We start from the raw sequence: 20,517 nt of genomic DNA on the forward strand, positions 1-20,517 counted from the left end.
TCCTGACTATGGACATTAGATGTCATTGACAACGATATCACATCATTAGGAGAATGATGTGATGGACAAGACCCAATCCTAAGCATAGCACAAGATCGTGTAGTTCGTTTTGCTAGAGCTTTTTCAATGTCAATTATCTCTTCCTTAGACCATGAGATCGTGTAACTCCCGGATACCGTAGGAGTGCTTTGGGTGTACCAAACGTCATAACGTAACTGGGTGACTATAAAGGTGCACTACAGGTATCTTCGAAAGTGTCTGTTGGGTTGACACGGATTGAGACTGGGATTTGTCACTCCGTATGACGGAGAGGTATCTCTGGGCCCACTCGGTAATGCATCATCATAATGAGCTCAAAGTGACCAAGTGTTTGGTCACGGGATCATGCATTACGGTATGAGTAAATTTACTTGCCGGTAACGAGACTGAACGAGGTATTGGGATACCGACGATCGAGTCTCGGGCTTGTAACATACCGATTGACAAAGGGAATAGTATACGGGGTTGCTTGAATCCTCGACATCGTGGTTCATCCGATGACATCATCGAGGAGCATGTGGGAGCCAACATGGGTATCCAGATCCCGCTGTTGGTTATTGACCTGAGAGCCGTCTCGGTCATGTCTGCGTGTCTCCCGAACCCGTAGGGTCTACACACTTAAGGTTCGGTGACGCTAGGGTTATTAGGAAGACTTGTATGTGATTACCGAATGTTGTTCGGAGTCCCGGATGAGATCCCGGACGTCACGAGGAGTTCCGGAATGGTCCGGAGGTAAAGATTTATATATGGGAAGCTGTCATACGGACACCGGAAGGTTTCGGGGGCATATCGGTATTGTACCGGGGCCACCGGAAGGGTTTCGGGGGTCCACCGGGAGGGGCCACCCCTCCTGGGGGGGGCACATGGGCTGCGTGGGTCAGGAGCCAGCCCCTGGAGGGCTGGGCGCCCCCCCCCTTGGGCCCATGCGCCTAGGGTTGGGTGGGGGGAACCCTAGAGGGGCGCCCCCCTTGCTTGGGGGGCAAGTTTCCCCTCCCTGGCCGCCGCCCCCCCTCTAGATCCCATCTAGAGGGGCCGGCCCCCCTTGCCCCTTCCCCTATAAATAGAGGGGTGAGGGGAGGGCTGAAAACCTCTCCTCCTCCGTACGTGCTTGGCGAAGCCCTGTCGGAGTACTGCTGCACCAACAACACCACGCCGTCGTGCTGCCGTTGGAGCTGTCTTCCTTAACCTCTCCTTCCTCCTTGCTGGATCAAGATGGAGGAGACGTCGTCCGTACCGTACGTGTGTTGAACGCGGAGGTGCTGTCCGTTCAGCACTTGGTCATCGGTGATCTGAATCACGGCGAGTACGACTCCATCATCACCATCCCCTTGAATGCTTCCGCACTCGATCTACAAGTGGTATGTAGATGCAAACTCACTCCCTTGACTCGTTGCTTAGATGAACTCATAGATGGATCTTGGTGAAACCGTAGGAAAAATTATAATTTTCTGCAACGTTCCTCAACAGTATATGATGCAACCAGAAGGTTTTGACGATCCAAATGATGCTAACAAAGTGTGCAAGCTACAGCGATCCATTTATGGACTGGTGCAAGCCTCTCGGAGTTGGAATATATGCTCTGATAATGTGATCAAAGCATATGGTTTTATACAGACTTTTGGAGAAGCCTGTATTTACAAGAAATTGAGTAGGAGTTCTGTAGTATTTCTAATATTATATGTGGATGACATATTGAATAATCGAGAATTTCTAGATAGCATAAAAGGATACTTGAATAAGAACTTTTCAATGAAAGACCTCGGTGAAGCTACTTATATATCGGGCATCAACATTTATAGAGATAGATCAAGATTCTTAATTGGACTTTCACAAAGCACATACCTTGATAAAGTTTTGAAGAAGTTCAAAATGGACCAGTCAAACAAAGGGTTCTTGCCTATGTTACAAGGTGTGAAGTTGAGTCAGACTCAATGCCCGACCACTACAGAAGATAGAGAGAAAATGAAAGTAATTACCTATGCATCAACCATAGGTTCTATCATGTATGCAATGCTGTGTACCAGACCTGAGGTGTGCCTTGCTATAAGTTTAGCAGGGAGCTACCAAAGTAATCCAGGACTGGATCACTGGACAGCGGTCAAGAACATCCTGAAATACCTGAGAAGGACTAAGGATATGTTTCTCGTGTATGGAGGTGACAAAGAGCTTGTCATAAATGGTTACGTCGATGCAAGCTTTGACACTGATCCGAATGAATCTAAGTCGCAAACCGAATACGTATTTATATTGAATGGTGGAGCTGTTAGTTGGTACAGTTCCGAGCAAAGCATCGTGACGGGATCTACGTGTGAAGCGAAGTACATATCTGCTTTGGACGCAGCGAATGAAGGAGTCTGGATGAAAGAGTTCATATCCGATCTAGGTGTAATATAGTGCATCGGGTCCAATGAAAATATTTTGTGACAATACTGGAGCAATTGTCTTGACGAAGGATTCCAGATTTCACAAGAGAACCAAACATATCAAGAGACACTTCAACTCCATCCGCGATCAAGTCAAGGAGGGAAACATAGAGATTTGCAAGATACATACGGATATGAATGTTGCAGACCCGTTGACAAAGCCTCTTCCACGAGCAAAACATGATCAGCACCAAGACTCCATGGGTGTTAGCATCATTACTATGTAATCTAGATTATTGACTCTAGTGCAAGTGGGAGACTGAAGGAAATATGCCCTAGAGGCAATAATAAAGTTGTTACTTATATTTCCTTATATCATGATAAATGTTTAATACCTCATGCTAGAATTATATTAACTGGAAACTTAGTACATGTGTGGATACATAGACAAAACAAAGTGTCCCTAGTATGCCTCTACTTGACTAGCTCGTTAATCAAAGATGGTTATGTTTCCTGACCATAGACATGTGTTGTCATTTGATGAACGAGATCACATCATTAGAGAATGATGTGATGGACAGAACATCCTTTAGCTTAGTGTAATGATTGTTAAGTTTTATTGCTATTGCTTTCTTCATGACTTATACATGTTCCTCTAACTATGAGATTATGCAACTCCCGAATACCAGAGGAACACCTTGTGTGCTATCAAACGTCACAACGTAACTGGGTGATTATAAAGATGCTCTACAGGTGTCTCCGAAGGTGTTTGTTGAGTTGGCATAAATCGAGATTAGGATTTGTCACTCCGTGTGTCGGAGAGGTATCTCTGGGCCCTCTCGGTAATGCTCATCACTATAAGCCTTGCAAGCAATGTAATTAATGAGTTAGTTACGGGATGATGCATTACGGAATGAGTAAAGAGACTTGCCTGTAACAATATTGAACTAGGTATGAAGATACCGACGATCGAATCTCGGGCAAGTAACACACCGATGACAAAGGGAACAACGTATGTTGTTATGCGGTTTGACCAATAAAGATCTTCGTAGAATATGTAGGAATCAATATGAGAAGACGGGTTCCGCTATTGGTTATTGATCGGAGATGTGTCTCGATCATGTCTATATAGTTCTCGAACCCATAGAGTTCGCACGCTTAACGTTCAATGACGATTTGTATTATGAGTTATGTGTTTTGGTGACCAAAGTTTGTTCGGCGTCCCAGATGAGATCACGGACATGACGAGGAGTCTCGAAATGGTCGAGAGGTAAAGATTGATATATTGTAAGGTTACACTGGGACACCGGAATGGTTTCGGTATGTCTCGGATAAGTTTCGGAGTACCGGAACCCCTCGGGAGAGTAATGGGCCAAGATGGGCCTAAGCAGAGGAGATAGGGCGGGCCATACACTACTAGAAAAAAGGCTATTAGTGGTGCACCTGTTTTGGCTATTAATGGTGCACTATAGGTGCGCCAGTATTATCACGCCACTACTAATAAATAGTAATGGGGCACATTTGGTGCGCCATTATTATCACAGATAGTAATGGCGCACCTATAGTACGCAATTACTATGCCTAGAAGTGCGTCATTACTATCTGACTTAGTAATGGCGCACCACATAGAAGTGCGCCATTAATAACAATTTTTTTAAAAAAAAATCAGAATTTTTTTTCAATTTTTTTAGATTTTTTTTCGTTTTTTTCTTAATCTCCGGTCACTATGGCTTAATCTCGGGTGAATATGCTTAATATCAAGTCAAATCGCACTCCGTGGTCAAACTTTCTGGAAGGTCACCCATCCTCACACTACTCCAGTGCGAGCACGTTTAACTTCGCAGTTCTATTCAACCCCAGCACCAGCTCACTTCACAGGCACTTGTTGATATATCTATCATATCAATCCTGTTAAACCTTGTTGATGTCTAGGACTTTGTTCATGTTCATGAGTGTGATGAAATTTTGAAAAAATATTTCAAACTTCCCGGTCATATTACGTATCATATTTTGAACATTTTTTCCAAAAAAAATCGAAACCAATTTTTTTCTGTTACTAGTGGCGCACCTAGCAAATGGTGCGCCATTACTAAGTTTAAATTTTTTCCATTTTCCCCCTCTAGATCTTAAAAGCCCCAATATCTTTTATTCTATTAGGTTTTGGAGGATTCTGAAAATCTCCAACGGGGTTCCCCTGGTTGAATTCAGATGTAACTTTTCAAGTAGATGATTTTTCATATAAAAAACTTTTTAATCCGAGTTCGTATGCAAAAGTTATGCCCATTTAACTAAATTCCAGAGAGATTTTGCGAATAAATTCGAAATTCATATTTGTAAATTTTCTCAACAACTAGACCACATATCACATGGGAAACTTATTTTCTTTTATTTTTTTTGACATTTCCATCATTTTCTTTTATCTATTTTTAAAACTGAAAAGTCGGTCCGAGGGGTGCATTTGGTGAAATTTTTGGTCAAAGTTAGTAATGGCGCACCGTGGGTATGGTGCGCCATTACTAGTTAAGACTAGTAATGGCGCTCAATCCCCAGATGCGCCATTACTAGTTTTGAAAAAAATAAAAAAAAATGTTAGTAGTGGCGCACCGTGGGTGTGGTGCGCCATTACTAGTTAAAACTAGTAATGGCGCACAATCTCCAGGTGCGCCATTACTAGTTTTGAAAAAAAATAAAAAATGTTAGTAGTGGCGCACCAAGGTTGTGGTGCGCCATTACTAGTTAAAACTAGTAATGACGCACTATCCCCTGGTGCGCCATTACTAGTTTTGAAAAAAAAATTCTTAGTAGTGACGCACCGTGGGTGTGGTGTGCCATTAGTAATATGGCCACTAATGGCGTACTTATATAACTGCATTGCTCAATTCCTGAATAGATCTTCTGTCAAATGGGTATCCACAGAGCAGAATCCAACATCTCTGTTTAAGACCAAATTTCTCTAGTTCAACCCTTGATTATGCTTTTGAAGATGACATGCACATCCGTGAATAGATGCGGACATTTTGATACTAGTGCATCCCTATCAAAGACACTGCTAAATCTGACATGTGCTTGGCCAAATGGACATGGCTCTATCTTAGAAAACCGCAATCCTCTATTTGTCAGAAAGTCAGAGAGTACCTCCCGTATGGTGTTGAAAGCGACAGGTAGATTCGGCATTGACACAATGGTGGCAATCACACAGTCCTCATGCGTAGGTGGTGCCGCTCTGGTGATGACACGAACCCTTCCTGGTCTTCCTTCCACCTGGATGCTCTGATGATTGGGTGGAAGAAAAGATGTAGGGTCAAAGGGGAATGTAGCCATGGCCGATGAGCTATGCAAGATCGGAGACGATGGATTGAGAGGCGGTGCAGATGGTTGGATGATTCCGGCTTGTAGTCTCTGGGTGGTGGAGATTTGGGAGGTCCGGCAATGGTGGCTGCGTATCGGGGTTGATTGCGGAGGAGCATTAATTGGATGAACCCGGTTGGTCGGTTGATGGGTTGTCTGTGTAGTCACAATCGCGGGAACAATGCATTCTTGCCTACAAAACTCAATCGCCAAGCGGGCCGCTATGTTGGATTCAGGTGGTGGTGGGCTTTGTTGGGCCGAGGAGAAGCGGTCTCTTGCAATGTGGCCCCAGCGCTTGCATGACCAGCATTTGATGCGATTGGTGCGGCTGGGCCTGTTGTAGCCTGAAAGGAGGCATCTAACACAGAATAAATTTTGAATATGCGAGGATCCCGCATTGGGTGCATTGAAGTTGCTATTGATGGCATTCATACCCGATGATCGAGCAGGTGCCAATGGCGCACGATTGGATGAACACTCACATGGCGGAGGTGAACCATTGTTCCTACGAGTTGGATCTGAATAGATCGCCGGAGATCTAAGAGCTTGCAGATAAGGTTTTCGTGGGTGTTTACAAAAAATATGTGTCCATTCATCCTCTTTCTCCTGAAGATACTGGTCTAGTTCCCAGCCAGAATTCAGGCCCCCATTACCCCAAAGCAGGAAATTAACATTGAGTAAACTCGTGGATATGTTACCCCTTTTGATGATAGAGAAACCCACTTCCTCGGAAGAGACAGAGAATTTGAACAACCAGTTTTGCAGTCGTTCAACCTTGAAAAGTGATGCACGGCCGCCAAAGAAAGCAAGAAGAATGGTCCTTACTGATTCATTGATGAGGCAGATTTGGGATCTTTTAAATTCGGCTACCAGCAGGAATTCTTTAAGATCTTTATCAGCTTCAAAGTTGATCGGCACTCCCCATTTTCTCCAAACTTCCACAGTGAAATCTTGCCTGATGTCGAAATTGAGGTCGGTGAGTGCCATGGCAAGGCCGGAGTGGCCACCTGCAAGCGAGGAGGGTGTGGACGCCGGAGCCGGAGTGGCCACCGGCGGGCTAGGAGCGGGGGCTAGGAGCGAGGAGGGTTTTAGACAATCTGTTTTTCCTACGAGGGTGGAAAATAGGATCCATTCGTTGGATTAGGGGCGACATATTTGGCTTGTTGAACCCAATGACCCATTTTGTATCCCACACCATGTGGAATTTGATCAATAAAGCTTGATTTTAACTCCTCAAAAAAAAGTCGGTGTTTAGGTCTCAATCGAATCCATAGCAGGTCAATGGGCCCGTCTGAAATACATGCCTTACCACGAGCTCCGCTAGGCCTTTAATCAGGCGTTACCCACTTTATCAATAGCAGGAAAAACTATTGGCCATTACTAGGTCGTTACTTGTATCAGTAATCAGCCGGTCATTGTAGCCTCTAGTCATGTCGCACAATATATAAGGCATGACTAGGGCACCAGGCCAAGGGCTTGCATTCTTCTTAACCGGCATGCTACTATATTTGTTCATGTGTGTAAATCCATTAGCAAGGGAGCCTGAACCTGGGTAAAAACACATGTGTGTAAATCCATCTGTCTTACCCATACGCTCTATATATGTCCTCTCATACACACCCAATACACATTGTCAGCAAAATACTCCGTGTGACACTATTAGCATTATGTAGTATCATATGGCATGTACACGGCAATTCCCATTTGGCTCCTATGGAAGAAATTAAAGGACCACGTGGGTCCTACAGTTCTCATAGCCATTCACTCCTTGTTCTAGGATAATCCTTAATGCCTTTCAAGCCTATGCAACTCATTCAGATAAGACACGATCACTACTTATTGAATGTATGCATGTTCTCGTCATTATTACTAGAGGAACTAGACCCGAGAGGCTTGGAATGCAACTATATTTATCTGGTAGGACTTGTTCATGTGATGGTGCTTCGGTAGCTCACTGCATTGCATTTATCAGCTTATGCAACGATACGTGTCTTCAATTTGAGCACATGAACTACTTCTAATATAGTCAATGTGATTTGCTATCCCTGGCTTTTAGGATAGAGCCAAATTCTTGCAGTGCCATATCCTCACAGACCTTTGCTTTATTGTACACATATGCACATCTAATGGGCGGACGAGTACTTGCGTGATAGCGTACATTTATCACGCCGTGCCGAGTTACTGAAAATGTCGGTATAGTGTTATGATGGCGTACACCCGCCTTTGGGTTCAGGACTTCAGGTCCTAGTTTGAATTTGGACTCCTATATTATTAATAGCAGAAACCTACTTGAGTCAGTAGTTCAGGTCCTTTTTTCGAGGGAAAAATTACAACATACTCCCTCGGTCCGAAAAAGCGTGTCTCTCAGACCGAGGGACAAACTTTTTCTGACGGAGGGAGTAGTTCCCCAGTTCTGTATATTGATCGTAGTTAATTACTGGTAGAGAAAAACATTACAAGAACTCTCAGATGGTGAACCTGAATCTCAAATGGATTGGAATTTTCCAATCATATCATGATAACATGCTATAGTCTAATCTCTGAGCAATGATATGCACATGATATTTTTCAGCCGACCTATGCACGACAACTCATCCTCACCACTGGATTTGGCCCGTTCCTTAATCTCTATGGGTTGGAGCTGTATCGTGTGGGAACCGCTCAGTGCTCTGCCGCGTCCACATAGCTATTTTGATAATCTCTTTTGAGGCGGTTGTCAAGCAACATTCTTGGCCACTTCTTGCATATGAATGGATGCCAAGTAAGACTACGCATAGGCCAGATGAAACAAATCCACCTTGATGCCCTTGTGGACGCTGACAGATTTTCATTCTTGAATACGCCGTCGACTAGTCGGTACTCAGCGACCTCGCTAGCGGATGGAAAATCCACGCCAAGATAAAATTACGAACCGACGCCAGAGGCATTTATTCGGCCGCATAACCTCCGTATCGGTCTATCACCTCCTTCAACATAGGCATAGTGACGGTTCTATTTGACTCTACTGGTGCCGATATCTCAGCTTTTCATGTTCTTCCAGATTGTTTGTGTATGGCTGTGTGCATCCTAGCTATGCAGAGGCCGGGTGTTACTCATTATGATTTGTATCCTCTTGATGTCATGTTATGCGTTAATAAAAGCGCCCTTTATCGAAAAAATTCGGGTGCTGCACTAGTACTTCAAATGTTGTTACACTCCTTAGCTGCTACGAAAAATACTATCAGATGGAAGAATATGAGGCTGAAAAGGGACCCCATCCTATGCATGGTCTTTGATGGAGTTAGCGAACATAGAACATTATCAATTCATAAAATTCTTTGTTACCTACTAATGGGTTCATCGATCAGCCTATATACATAAGTTAATTATTACTATGCTTTCTTTATCTCTACTACTTAAAAAGAATGTAAGGTTTCATCTTTCACTTTTTTTCTTATCACCCATTTGTTCAGTCGTCTCTGCACCTTAAGTTACTTATCTTTTGAACCAATTTCACATTAATTAGTTATCAAACTTCTCATCAAACTATCCAGGTAAATCACGCAGGCATGGTTTGATAAATATTTATTTACACAATCGCATTAATATGAACAGATAAATCAGAAGCTAATATACTACGGTACTCCTAGAATATTTATGTTCCCTTGCAACGCACGGGCATTATCCTAGTTATCAAAAAATTGCAGAAAAATGAGAAGTTAATTAGGTGCACCGTGTTTTACTACCAGTAGGGATGTTTCTTAACCTGGTGTTTTTCCCGCAAAAGAAAACCCTGGAGTTTTGCTGGTCAAATATGGAAATCGATTGAACGGAAGTTACAGTAGGTAGGTGACCATTTGGAAACCTTAGGGTCGAAGAAAAAACTAATTATGTCACGTTTTTGTCTCCATAGGGATACTTCCAATTTAAGTTAGAAGATTCAAATATACATATGTGAATGTAAACTTGCAGTTGGGCATCAACAAATGTTGGATAACCCCTGCCCTACTAATACGCTCTGATCTGTGCATCTAGTGTTGTCGTTCACACACAAATCAGGAGAGATCCAAAAGCTAGCTGGAGAGAAGAGAGGAGAGGAACCGGTCCGGTCCACCCCAGGGCATGTCCTACTACGAGAACGTGAACAAGCGCCACCAGGAGAATGGCTGTCTCTACGCATGATAATCAATTAATCAAGCTTCTCTTATATTTATACAGAACTTTTTCCGAAGCATGATGTGATGTGATACTTGCACTAAGAGTAGATATAGAGACAGTGAGGCCATAGCGAACTTTGTAGACTAGTTAATTAGTGGCGACCGAGGCTAATTGGTCTTGTTCCTTGCCACCATATAAACCCAGGGCATGCACGCACACACCCATCATGGTCATGGGCCCATGACTTTATAGTCCTCATCGATAGGCGGTGGGTTTATTCCAGCCTCTCAGAACTGACCACCAACTAGACTAGCTACTAGCTAGGAATCCTCTGATCATTCAAAAAGAAAGTCAGGATTCACAATCAAACCACCAAGAGAAGAACAAGAGACTCCGGGTCCTGGTTGGTGCAAAATTGAGAAAACAATATAGGACCAAAGTTTAACCCTCTCTATTTTTTCCATTTACTACGGGCAGATATTTTAATTTCCCCGACTCATGTAGTAGCAACTAAACTGGTCCATTTGGGAGTTCTGAGAGATTTTTCTATGATTTCTAGTGGTCGACTGGTACGAAGGCTTGTGTTCCATGCCTACGAAACACAAATTTCTCAGACAAAACCAAAACACCGTGGCCGCTGCATGGGCCCATCAAGCTATGTTAGTTACAAATCAGTGTTTCCACTTTACTTTGGTGGTGTCGAGAGTAAAAGAAATACGTTGTACGAGTGCAGCACTGCAAATGCTGCCTCGACTGCCTCTGCTGCTGCTGCAACTAAACCATGCCGACATGGACGGACGCAGTTAAGGCCCAGCGGAGAGATCCACCGGCCTCTGCCGTCTTTAATTATCCCCAAAGCAATTTAGGATTTCGTAATAAGCGTGTGTGTCTATTGTCTTAGCTTGATGAGAACTGTATCAGGCATTGCTATAATACACAAAGTTTCTTTGTAGCTCGTCCTACACTATAATATTATCTGCACCAGACAAGACTATCACTGTAATCATCATCATTGGTCATTGTTTCTGTTGCATCTTAATTTAATTTAGCATCAGATTCTGGTCGGCGCCTCACCTGCCGACTGCGGTTTTCCTGGGAACCGCTAGTAGCTTCCTATCAGACTAGTGTTCCACCATAGGATTGGATTCATCTGGAACATCCAATGGGCCAGAAAAAAGAGCTTCGTCAGTTTCCTTGCAACGATCTACTAATAACGATTTATTTTGTAGTAACTACTCCCATAAATCACTCCAGGTCTAACTGCTAGCACCATGCAGTTTGCTTCCATATATAGGAAGATAGTAATATTTGTTTCCAAATGGGTGAATTTATTTCCAACGCAATTTAATCATGCTTCGTACCAAGAATATTTTGTTGCCATGTTATAACAAGATTGCTTCCAACTCACGATTATTTTGATCTAGTATTTTTGTTTTCCAACATGGAAAATTGTGCTATAAATAGCCAAAAATTGTTTTGATATAATATGGAGTTGCGCTTTCAATGTTTTTTCCCCATCTATCAACATTGCTTCCAACAGAGAATATATCTGCTTACAATGAAATATATTTTGCTTGTGTGAACCTATAAGATTGCTTCCAAGATAAATGGAGATTATTGTTGAAGTAGAAACATATTTTTTTAGAGCGGAGACGCTTGCCCGGCCTTAAGAATGAGGCCCTTAAACGTCATACAGTAGTCCAGCAAAAAAGGGAAAAAAGTAGGAACATATATGTTGCTTCCAACTGATGCATTTTATGTCCTAGTGAGCCAGCAGAACATAGTTTGATAACTATTGAAGCAGGAACATAATAGTACCGAAGCATTTCCATGGTCATGTACTTGGAACCATAGAAACAAAATAGTATTGAAGCATTGCCATGGTCGTGTACGTACATCAGGATGTTGTATATGATATCGAAGCACACATGTGGTGCTAAACCAAAGGAATCATATACAATGGCACCATGAAACTTTATTCATAGAACCCTGAAGCATTGCATCCGCGCGACATTCAGAAGAGTGTCCCAACCTTTGTCTCGAACGGGATCTTTCCAAGCAGGTTAAGGACATAAGATGACACATTTTAACCAGAGAAGGGCAGAACGACTCTTCATCGTACACTCTGCTTCATGCTGCTTCATTATATCAGGCCCACTGAAAACATAAGAATTGTGGCATGTTACGACAAACCTAATAATCTGGGAATTGATCAAATAATCGGATATATAAACATTATCGACAAAGAACGACTCAACATTTTCAAATATGTATAGAAGCATATCACCTAACACAAATTCGAAGGTTTACTACTATATGGGAGCGAGCATATGCATGAAGCAAACAAATTAATAATTAAGTAGCAGAAACCAAGGAAGCATGGATCAACAAACATAGAAGCAATAAAGTGTGACACTAGAAGCTCCATTTGCGGGATGCTTGACAATAAGCTATTTACATGTGACGTAGAACATGTGCTATGCACATGAGCTCAATGGAAGCACAAAACAAAAAAACCTGAACCAAATATTGTGGGCAACAAAGCTATGAATGTTTTGTGTCGAAGAATACAAATGGATCAAAAAATTATAATCTGTGGAAGAAAAATTAATAGAGGTCAGAAGCATCTATATTGCAATTGAGATGCTACATAACAAAGAAACAAGAACATGGTACTTTGGGGATAGAATTAATCTTCAAGAGAAACATGGAAATTTGAAGTTGTAATGTAAACTGATATTACCATGAAGAATAGGATGCATATTGTTGTGATATGTGTACCTAACTAACCAAAATTCATAGATCATATGATGATTAAATACACATTGGATAGTATTGACAACCAACAAAAGCCTTTGAACAAGATATGAACAAAAGTAACACATATCAACTCAAGTGCTTCGGATTAAAAATTGTAGTATATCATGAGGACTGAAACACTAAGTCGGGAGAGTACATACTAGGGGCGATTTGTTGGACTGCTCCAGATGTACATGCTTCTTTGCTGAATCAAGATGGTTCACCAGCGCGATGTGGATGAGGGGGTAGTAGGACAGGGTTCTGGTGGTGAACCGAGACGATGAGAAAACAAGGGGGGTCTGCGAGGTCAGTGGTGAGAGCAGGATTGGGGCAGAGCAGATGCGGAAGGGACGTTGCATCCAGCGAGTTGGACAGTGGACCACACGTATCGTTGGGGTTCTTTGGGCGGATCATGATGGCGGCGGAGAAACAGTGCAGCGAGTGAGCTTGGGGATGAGCATGCCCGTGGATGCAAGAGGAGGCGAGGTGGGTGGGTCGGCCTGGCCTGATTTTTTGGTTTGATGGGTTTGGTGGTTGGGTGGAGGCAGGCATAATTTACTCATGATAGGATGGATTAAAGGGAAATCATGTGGTTAATTAATGGGGGAATTCGCTTTGATATATCCACCGTGGGATGGAAGATGCATCAATGGTGAATGAGTGGTGTGAGGAGAGCCACCTATCAGACGTAAGATAGAAAGTGTTTCCTATTGGACATTCCGGATGAATCCAATCCTATGGTCGAACACTAGTCTGATAGGAAGCTAAGAATCAGTAGTCTGATTCCTAGCGGTTCCCTTCCTTTAACATTTCGATTGCCTCCCTGAAACTATCTCAAGACTGAAATGAACTTATCTTTCCGCAACTGAAATGAGCGTGTGCACCTGTTGTGGATGAGTTATGTTCGTTGAGCACATTAACCTGCCATCCCAACCAGTAGCAATACCATCCGGCAAACTGCACGCTGGTTTTCTTTGTGCAAACAGTCAACATAATACATCAACTAGAGCGCACAATCCACGAATTCCTTGGTTTGGTTGACATTACTCGGCGGCGGCCTATATCGCATGATTCCTTGGTTTGGTTGACATGGGAATGCTCCAGAACGTGTGGATGAATTGCCCCCTCCCCCTGAATGTAAATTCTTTGCATGGCTAGTTATTCAACAACAGGATATGAATGGCTGACAGGCTCCAACGTCAGGGATGGTCTAACTACAACTTAAGCCTCTTTCATAAGCAGGTTCAAGAATCAGCGACAAGTCTTCTTTACCAATATCCCTGAACCGTCAGAGTCGGGGCGATGATTAAAACTTGGCTTGGTCTTCATGATGTGAATCCTCTGGATTGGGGTCATGTGGATGCCCTGAAGGAATGGTGGAGCCTCAACTCGTTGAAGAAGATGCAATCGTGAAGAGCGCTTGTTTCCTTAATGTTGCTTATGTCGTGCGATATCTGGGAAGAGCAGAATGCACATGTCTTCCACAACACCACGGTGCCGGTTGAAGTTATGGTCGCTAGAATAAAAGAGGAGACTTTGTTGTGGTGTCTTGTGGGGGCTAAGCATTTGCATAATGTAATGCCGCGAGAGTAAAGTTTTGTAGTTTGGTCTTCGACCTCGACCTCTAAACATCCTTCCTTAATCAATGAAAATGGCAGATCTTTTGCCTTGTTTCAAGAAAACATCAACTGGTCATTCTAGTCTTGCTGCCCTGATGTACTCAATTTCTGACCATGCCAAGAACAGGACGCACTAGTACTAAATATTATTGTCAACTGAAAGCATGGGGCCTTAAAAAAAGGCAGATCATCAATTAATTATTCACTAAGTACTTGGTTGCCCGCTAAAATGGTATCATTAGCTGAATTGTTATGTACCAACGCTTGATCTAGCGTTTGCCAATCAAATATGGCAGTGTAGTAATTAGTAAATCAATCAAGTGGGAATTACAGTACTTCCTCCGTCCGGGTTTATTAGCCTCTCGTATTTTGGGCTAAATTTTATCATAAATTTAACTAGCAAATATAAATTATATGGTGCAAAAATAGTGTCATTGAGAACTTCATTCGAATACGAATCTAATACGTGATTTTTGTGGCATATAACTTCAATTTTGCTAGTCAAATATATGGTTAAAATTTGATGCAGAATACAAGGGGGCAACAAACCAAGACGGGGGAGTGGATATGTGACAATTTAGAAATCTTCAGAGTGAAGGGAACTAATTAAGTTGAATTTTCATCTCCTTAAGGGTACTTCTAATTTGAGCATGTAAGAAGATACATTTAGATGTGAAACCTTGTAATTGGCAGACTGCTCTATCCTAAACGCCAAGGATAACATCCCTCATGGCACTGATAGCATTATGTAGGCATATATGCCCAACTGGCTCCTACGAAAGAAATAAAAGGGCCTTATTGCTCCAAAGGTCTCACTTTCATCTAGTACCCTACCATAGAATAATCCCTAATGCTTCTCAAACCTATGCAACTCATTTAAATAAGATAGTGATCACTCCTTAATGAGTATATAGATGTATTTATCATCATTTCTAGAGGGACTAGTCCTGAGAGGCTTGGAATGCAACTATATTTATCTGCTAGGCATTGTTAATGTGATGGTGCTTCAGTAGCTTAGTGCATTTCATTTATCGGCTTATGCAGTAGTGGGTGTCTCCAATTTCAGCACATGCAGTACTTCTGCTATAGTCAATTTGATTTGCTATCCTTGCCTTTTATGATAGAACCATATCCTTGCCGTGTCATATGCTCACGGGCCTTTGACATGACTGTAGACATAGCAAGCATGTACACTCTGTTAGATGTGTATAGTCCCAGGGGTTTGTTGCATTTTACCACACATGTATATGTAATGGCCTTTGGCCCTCAGAGAATACTAGTTGCTGTTTATCTAACATGGTATCAGATGCTAGGTTAGCCTCTCTCCCGCACGATGCAACTCCGTGCGTGCTCCATCCTAGTCGCCACCGCTGCTAGGCTCCGTCCCTAGTCTCCGACCGTCGTCTGCTTCACCCCGTCCTCGTCAGGACCGTCGTCTCGCTGCCTGACTCCTCTCGAGTAGGAGCACTCGCACAAGCCCGGCTGCAGCCCGAGCCTCTGCTTCTTCTCGTGCTAGGCTGCACCGTACCCTCTCCATCTCCTTCCTGCCCCTTTTGGCCGCTGCCTCCACTCCGCTTTGGCCGCTGTGGCCTCCCCGTTTCGGCCGCTGTCGCCCTGCACCGTTTGGCCGCCGTTGCTGCTGCCTAGTCCGGCCGCCGCCGCCGCCCAGTCCGGCAACGGCCCTCCTCCGACTTCGGCCGGTCCTCTCCGCCCCCTTCCTCGCTTGTTGGCCCTGGCCTCGCTCGCTTCGTGCGTAGGCTGCTGTGAGCGCTTTCCTCGATCCAGATCTAGTTGAGGATCTGTTGACCAAAAGAGAGAGAGAGAGAGAGAGAGAGAGAGAGAGAGAGAGCAGAAGGTAGACTTTCTCATGTCTTCTTCGGGCTATGTCGTTGTTCCTCGGTGCTCTGTGATCTTCGACGGCACCAACTATGCTGAGTTTGCGGGCTTCATGCATATCCATATGCGTGGGCTTCTGTTGTGGGGCGTTCTCTCTGGCGAGGTACCCTGTCCGCTCTGCCCTGTTGCTCCGGTGGCTCCTACCCCGCCGGTTCCTCCGGTGCTTGCTGCTGATGCTTCTTAGGCTGATCGGGATGCAGCCAAAGTTCTTGATGATGCTGCAATTGAAGTTTAAGATCAACAGGTATCCGCCTATTTTGATGCTTTCTCCATCTATCGGGATGATCTGTCTGCTTACACTCAGTGGTGCAATGATGATGCTCGAGCTGCTGCTGTTCTAACTGCGAGTGTCCTCCCTCAGTTTGCTTCAGAGTTCATGGGCCTAGGCACTTTTGCAGCGATGTGGTCTTATCTTTGTCAGCGCTATCAGCCCTCTGGCGATGCTCTATATCTATCTGTGGTGCGTCAGGAGCATGCTCTTCAGCAGGGTGACTCTTTTGTTGATAAGTTCTATTCACAGTACTCTGCCATCTGACGTCAGCTTGATTCTCTGTGGACAGTTCTTTGTGGAGCTTGCCGTTGCTGTCAGACTACGCGGTCTGATTTGGAGTTTCAGAGGATACACGAGTTCTTATCTCGTCTCCGCTCTGAGTTTGAGCCCCGACGTGCTCACTTGCTTACTCATGATCGTGTTCCTATCTCGGAGGTTCTTGCCGAGCTTCGTGCTGAGGAGACCGGCCTTCGCTCTGCGGGCTTGCTGGCGGTTCCGTCTGTGTTGTCTGCTCAGGCTCATGTGTCGTCTCCTTGGCTCACCCCTCCACCACTCCTACTTACACCTTCAGGAGGGTGGGTCACCCTCCTTATGTTGAGAAGGGACGGTCGCGTCGTGACACTTTCTGTGGCTACTGCTCTCGGCTAGGTCACCCAGAGTCTGATTGCCGTGAGAAGAAGCGAGACCAGAGGCACTCCTCTTCCAGTGGGTTTCCTGGAGCTTCCTCGACTCCGTCACTTACTGACCATGACATTCTGAGGCTCAAGCGTCTCTTGGCTTCCTCAGGCTCTTCGTCGACTGGTTCCGTTGCTGCTGTGACTATATCCACCCCTCCATCACCTCAGGCACCTACACCGTCAGGTACATCTTCGTGGGTTTTGAATTCTAGATCTTCCTTTCACATGTCTTTTGATTCTTCAGCATTGTCTTCTCTTCGACTTCTTGATACTCCCATTAATGTTCTTACTGCCGATGGCACATCTCTTCCTGTTGCTAGTCGTGGTATTCTTTCCACTCCGTCCTTTTCTATTCCTAGTGCTTCACATGTTCCTCGCCTTACCATGAATCTCTTTTATGCTGCCCAACTTACTGATTCTGGTTGTCGGGTCATTCTCGATACCGACTCTTGCTCCATTTAGGATCATCGCACCAAGGCTTTGGTTGGTGTTGGCCCCCAATGCCGTGAGTCAGAGGGCTTGGGAGGTTGACTGGCTTTGTGTTCCTTCCGCTGCCACCACTTCTGCCAGCTCCCATGCTCTTACTGCCTCCTCGTCTACGTCTTTCCAGCAGTGGCATCATTGTCTTGGTCACCTTTATGGCTCTCGCTTGTCATCATTAGTGCGTCAGGGTCTCTTGGGGTTTGTATTTGGAGATGTTTCGTTATGTTGTAATGGTTGTAGACTTGGCAAGCAGAACCAGTTACCGTATCCTACCAGTGATTCGGTCTCTCAGCATCCATTTGACTTAGTTCATTTTGATATCTGGGGTCCTGCTCCCTTTGATTCGAAAGGTGGTCATCGCTACTATGTTTTGTTTATTGATGATTTCTCTCGCTACACTTGGCTTTACTTCATGAAATCTTGTAGCAAGGTTCTCTCTATATACAAACGATTTGCTGCCATGGTTCATACCTAGTTTTCCACGACTATTCGTACTTTTCCTGTTGACTCCGCTGGAGAGTTTATCACCCAGATGTTGTGTGGCTTTCTCTCGTGGAATAGGGTACTCTTCCCCAGTTCTCATGTCCTGGTGCTCATGCTCAGAATGGCGTTGCAGAAGGTAAGCATCGTCATCTGCTTGAGACGGCTCATGCGCCGATGATTGTTGCTTCCCTTCCACCCATTTTTGGGCTGAGGCTATTTCTGCATCAACCTATCTCATCAACATTCAGCCCTCGACTGCACTGCAGGGTGGTATTCCTACAGAGTGTCTCACTGGTCGTTCTCCTGACTACTCAGTTGTTCGTATGTTTGGGTGTGTGTGCTATGTCCTTCTTTCCCCTTGAAAACGCACCAAACTGACTGCTCAGTTGGTTGAGTGTGTTTTCCTTGGCTTCAGTGATGAGCACAAAGGGCTATGATTATTGGGATCATGTTGGTCGTCGCTTGCGCATCTCGCGTGATGTGACTTTTGATGAATCTCGTTCTTACTACCCACGTTCTTCTTCCTCGAGCTTCACCGTGGATGATATTTCTTTTCTTCTCCTTCCCGATACACCCTGCTATGTGCCTCACGTCTCACCTCCTCCCCCTCCACCTCTCATTCACTCTCATTCACCACCGACATCATCTTCCCCATCCTCCTCCTCCACCTCTCCACCATCATCTCCCGTTCGTCGCCCTCTCTCACCGTTTCCTCTCCACTATACTCGCCGCCCTCGTACTGAGGATGCTTCCCCTGACGCGCTTGACACGCCTTCTACCTCTGGGACCGCTTCATTCATGCATCCCCCGGTTCATAACCTCCGTGCTCCCCTGATTGCTATTCTCCTGATCGGTAGGGTCTCTCTGTTACTGCTGAGCCCACTTCCTATCGGACTGCCATGACTCAGCCTGAATGGCAGATTGCGATGGCCGAAGAGCTTGTTGCCCTTGAGCGCTCTGGCACATGGGATCTGGTTTCCCTCCCTTCCGGTGTTCATCCCATCACCTGCAAGTGGGTCTACAAGATTAAGACTCGCTCTGATGGTTCTCTTGAGCATTACAAAGCTCGTCTTGTGGCCCGTGGTTTTCAGCAGGAGCAGGGACGCGATTATGATGAGACATTCGCTCATGTGGCCCACATGACCACTGTCCGCACTCTCCTTGTTGTGGATTCTGTTCGTCATTGGTCTATCTCTCAACTTGATATCCAGAACGCCTTTCTCAATGGCGAGTTGCGTGAGGAGGTTTATGCAGCCACCACCGGGGTACTATGCTCCTGATGGTATGGTCTGTAGACTTCGTCGCTCCCTCTATGGTCTTAAACAGGCTCCTCGTGCCTGGTTTAAGCGCTTCGCCTTTGTGGTGACTGTCGCAGGTTTCTTGCCCAGTGATCATGATCCCACGTTGTTTGTTCACACGTCTCCTCGTGATCGGACTCTTCTCCTTCTCTATGTTGATGACATGATCATCACTGGTGAGGACTCTGACTATATTGCCTTTGTTAAGGCTCGCCTTCACGACCAGTTCCTCATGACTAATCTTGGTCCGCTTTGCTATTTTCTTGGGATTGAGATCTCCTCGACCTCTAATGACTTCTACATCTCCCAAGAAAAATATATTCAGGATCTTCTTACTCGCGCTGCTCTGGGTGATGCGCGCATTGTTGTGACTCCTATGGAGCTCAACATTCAGCTTTGTGCCTCTAGTAGTGAACCTCTTCCTAATCCCACTTGCTATCGTCACCTCGTTGGCAACCTTGTCTATCTTGCTATTACGCATCCTGACATCTTCTATCCTGTCCACATTCTGAGTCAGTTTGTTTCAGCCCCCCACCTCTGTCCATTATAGTCACCTCCTCCATGTTCTACAATATCTTCGTGGCACGATCTCTCGGCGCTTTTTCTTTCCCCGCTCCAGCTCTCTTGAGCTCCAGGCCTACTCTGATGCTACCTGTGCTAGTGATCCCTCTGATCGACGCTCGATGTCTGCTTATTGTGTTTTTCTTGGTGGCTCTCTTATTGCCTGGAAGACAAAGAAACAGACTGCAGTTTCTCGCTCGAGTACAGAGGCTGAGTTGCGAGCCATGGCTATGTTGACAGATGAGGTGATATGGTTGCGGTGGATACTTGAGGATTTTGGTGTCTCTGCTACTACCTCAACTCCCTTACTGTCCGACAGTACCGGTGCTATTAGTATTGCGTGTGACCCGGTGAAGCATAAGCTCACCAAGCACATCAGTGTGGATGCCCACTTTGTGCGTGCTGCTGTGCAGGATCAGAATCTCGCTCTTCACTATGTGCCCCTTGATTTACAGTTGGCGGACTTCTTCACGAAGGCATAGACTCGAGCGCAGCATGGTTTTCTTCTCTCCAAACTCAGTGTTGTTGATCCACCATGAGTTT

Source organism: Triticum dicoccoides, chromosome 4A, assembly GCF_002162155.2.
Source record: "Triticum dicoccoides isolate Atlit2015 ecotype Zavitan chromosome 4A, WEW_v2.0, whole genome shotgun sequence".
NCBI classification, from domain to species: Eukaryota; Viridiplantae; Streptophyta; class Magnoliopsida; order Poales; family Poaceae; genus Triticum; species Triticum dicoccoides.